Below are 4215 nucleotides of genomic sequence, written 5' to 3'. Positions count from 1 at the left end.
CAAATAAAGAAAATCTTTCATAAAGCACTTGGATTTTCCCCCTGTATTCTCAACTTGCGAAAAAATTGTCCTTTACGATAATACATGACAATACCTCAAGAATGTGAAGTTGTGGGGATTTTATGGAAAATTACACAATTGAAATGTCAAACCCATGTACATGTCAATGAGCCATTTTCTTTTCTTTTTTGTAATAAAGATATGAATGAATAAATACATTTCTGTATTTCTTACAGATTTGAAAGTGAAAATGATAGATAGACAAATACACTCTTTACAATACATTATTTATATTACGTGACCATATACAATGAAAGCATGTGATACAGTGCTCATGAATACACAATTTCCAATGTACAAATTGGGAGCAGAAGAGCGTATGTGTCTAGTACATACATATACATCAGGTGTTTCTCTAAAATTCAAAGAGACGGTATCATGTATTCCCAAGTATCATAATCAACTTAGTCATGAACATCTGCACCCAGAGACAACAAAAGCATGTCGTCAAGCACTTCTATTTTCACATATCCATCAACATCAAGTTTATCAGTCAGACCTGAACAGAAATGATTTCTGACTAACATAACCATCGGAAGATGACAAATTTGAAAGAACAAATCATCTGTTTCTATTTAATGTGTCTGTCTGTATAAAAGAGTAGTTATTGTGCTATCAAAACAATAGAATGGAATTGGGATTCGGAACTTTGTATTCTGTGTAAGGTACACACCACTATGAGTCAAAATCAAACTTGTTGCCATGGAAACAGAAAATATAAAAAAAAATTGAACCTATGGAAAAGTGTCTTGTTGTTTCTAAATGATATACAATAGTTGCATATACATTGTACAATGGAATATTTTCAAAATAATCTTATTTCCATCTGAATATATCTCCCACTATTCAACACAAGCTATACATGTACATAATATAAATATATAGAAAAGAACAAACCTAATTTCAGGAGGTGCGTATGGTAGAGGACAAACTCCTAAATCTTCTATCACCTCCCCAATGATCTTCGCATCTTGTCGACTCTCCTCTTCTGCAATGTCTCTGTACCAAAGAAAAGAACCTGATGGGTTAAAGTCAGACCAGGAGCAACAAAGTGAAAGAGGAATTCCAAATTCAATTTGTTTCTTTTAATATCCGATGATACAATACAATACAAGATGTTATTCTTTGTTTATATTTGACGATTTCTACAATATTGCAGTCGTCATAAAACAATGAATTCATTTCATCCACCATGTTTATTGTATCCTTGTGTTATTAACAACTGGTTTGAACACAAATGACTAGTTTCATAAACAAACATTGTTATGACATTGTATAGAACTTACTCCATCTCCGTTCTAAATGAATCATTTGCAGCCTGTTCAGCCGACCTTTTGGCACCAGCTTCAACATAGCCTCCAGCCCACCGTTCCCTGCTTTTTAAACTTCTCTGGTTGATGGGTTTGGTATTTAATGTTGAAAGGAGATTATATATCCTGTCTGGTTCCCCAACGCTTTTGATCATAGCTGTAAATAAAGATTAGCCCGATATAATCATACGAATGTATCTAATATTTTTTTAGGAATGAGGGAGGGATGTGTCCCTGTTCATATAGTTGGCAGTAAAAATTCAAAGTTAAATCAATACTTTTTATAAATTGGGCATAGCTTCCGTGCACCCGGCTACCCGCCGGGTCTGGGAGCAATACTGCCTTAAATTTCACCCCCCACCCCCTATAGTCTGGAAGGTAATTTAAGGTACCGATGTTTACTACAATATCTGAAAAACTATTGGACCTACTCCAGTCAAACGTGCGTGAAACGTTGAGATGCCCAACGCTAACACTGTATTCGTGCGTGCGTGCGTGATTCCTGTGCACCCTTTCAATTTGAGTTGATTGGTTCAACTGTGTCATATGGCCCTGTGACGCAGGGGTAGCATTATGCAGATGGCTGTTTCAACGAATGCTCGTTTCACCCATGACGAACAGGTCTGGTTGTTGATGAAATATAGCGATAGCTAAATAGACAGATTTTATATTCATGCACCGATTGTCTTTAAATGTAATATCCAGTTGTGTATGACTGTTTAATAATCTCATACCAACATTGACTGGAGCAGGTCTGATAGTTTTTCAGATATTGCAGTAAATGTCGGTACCTTAAAATTACTTTCCAGACTATAGACACAAGGACAACTGTCACAAGCATGCAATGTCTGACCCTTTTCCCATGTTGAAGCATACTGGAAAAAAAGCTTAATATACTTATTTACCTTTTGTTGAAAAAACAAACAACATTGCCAACATTAGACATTAATAAAATATATGATATCATCGTGACATGAACAACAGGAAAGAAGTGAGCAAAGCTCACATACCCCCATATCCCCGCTAGTCAACAACAAATAGTAAATAGTTTGTTAATTTATGAAATATTACATATTTCTAACTGATTTTAACTTCAATGTTTTAAAAACTAAGATTGAGTTCCGGTGACAATTGACCCCCCTCCCCCCAAATCTCCCATGTTACCAGTGTTCACCACAAGGAAGTAGATCACCATGTACACCTTTGAATAAAATCTTGATTGAGGAGTTACATAAGAAGAATTATCAAAAGGACCAAAAATTGTTGATATGAAAAGACATAAAAAATGGAACAATATCATATTAGAAAATCAATAAATTAGTAATTTCCATCTAGCCTTAACCATGTTAACAGATATGGTAAAGAATTCATAAATTCAAACTAACACAAAGCACAGCATCTTCCCGAGGCAAGTGAGTTAACTGACTATAAAAGTCCAGTTTCCACCCTTGCCGAACTAGGCTGGTATTATGGAGTTACATTTTGGCTGGACTAACGAGTCTATGCATAGTCCAATCAAAATCGCACACCAAAATCGAAACCCGGGTTCGTAAACTGTCGTGCAGATTTCGGTCGATTGCAGGATTTGCAAAGCATGTGCACCGCTAACACAATGTCAGCAGGTATTTTCCAAATGTTTTCATGTTTTTAATCAAGGTGCTCACATGATTTGATGCATTTCGCGATGTAAGACCTGTTTTATCAAAATATAGATCTTGATTACCTATCAGATCGCCATGACTGGGCGCCATCATTTTTGGTGAAGCAAACGCAAGTGATACGAGAGGTGGAGTCTCATTGGTCCATAGGAGAGGCTTAGAGGGTAATAGCCACTGGTGGCGCTACGATCGAGCCCAGTAATTCCAGCCAAGTTCGGCAAGGGTGGAAACTGGACTTTTAAAGTCAGTTAACTCTCTTGCTTCGGGAAGATGAAAGCACAGATACTTATGATGATCTACAAGAGTGGAAACAATTTTGGAAAATATATTAGTTATACAAAACCAGTCATCAAAATTACTAAATTCCATCGTTTCCATGAAAACAACAAAAGAGGAAACTTTCAGAATCATATAAAAGAAAACAAAACAATCATAGTGGTTAATGTAGCAAGTTGGGTGAAGCTAGGATACATAATATTGTAAACATGGATCGTTCAAAAACTTATGTTTCACCATGATTCCATAGAAACGGCAAAAATAAAAAAAATCAGAATCTTCAAACTAGCGAAAGGCACAAGTACTCATTGTGGTTAATATGTGTAGAAAGTTTGGTGAAGCTAGGGTGCATAGTTAAAATGATATAGGCCGTACAAAACACCCATCCTAAAAGTTTAAGTTTCTTAATGTTTCCATGGAACTTTATGAGAGCATATAATTGATCATTAAATGTAAAACAAAAATAAAATTTACCTGTTCCAAGCTTTGTGTTGATAACAAAACATGGCATCCCTGACTTCCCCTTCTCCCTGTGCGTCTTCCCGTAGGGAACCATGTTTATTTGCCCTCATTCCACATTCTGACATTTCACGTACAAATAGCCGCTAAGTCCTTTCTTCCTGTCACCGACAATATTCCCATGCGTAAATGGAATAGGGCCCAATTTATGGTCGGGCATTTGGTCAAAAAATATAGTTGAAAAAAGGGACAAAAGTACGCAATTAAGGTCATATATTACGAATAAAGAACTAAATGTTACTACTTAAGGTCAAAATACAATATTAATAGTCAAATGTTACGAAAAGACGTCATAAGAAAAGAAAGAACAATGTGTACAAAAGAACGTCAGCGAGCCCAGAAGGATGTTTTCGATAAAGAATGTCAGTGAGCACGAAAGGACGTTGACAATG

At 36.1% G+C, this 4215-nt stretch overlaps 1 pseudogene; it reads right to left on the bottom strand.

Annotated features, from left to right (window-relative positions):
* Positions 1-902: 902 nt before the first annotated feature.
* Positions 903-3983, bottom strand: LOC139448055 (uncharacterized; annotated as a pseudogene).
* Between the last annotated feature and the right edge of the window lie 232 nt (positions 3984-4215).

This window comes from Haliotis cracherodii, unplaced genomic scaffold (genome assembly GCF_022045235.1).
Source record: "Haliotis cracherodii isolate W230 unplaced genomic scaffold, xgHalCrac1.p SCAF_10, whole genome shotgun sequence".
NCBI lineage: Eukaryota > Metazoa > Mollusca > Gastropoda > Lepetellida > Haliotidae > Haliotis > Haliotis cracherodii.
This window is presented reverse-complemented; position numbering and strand designations above follow the sequence as displayed.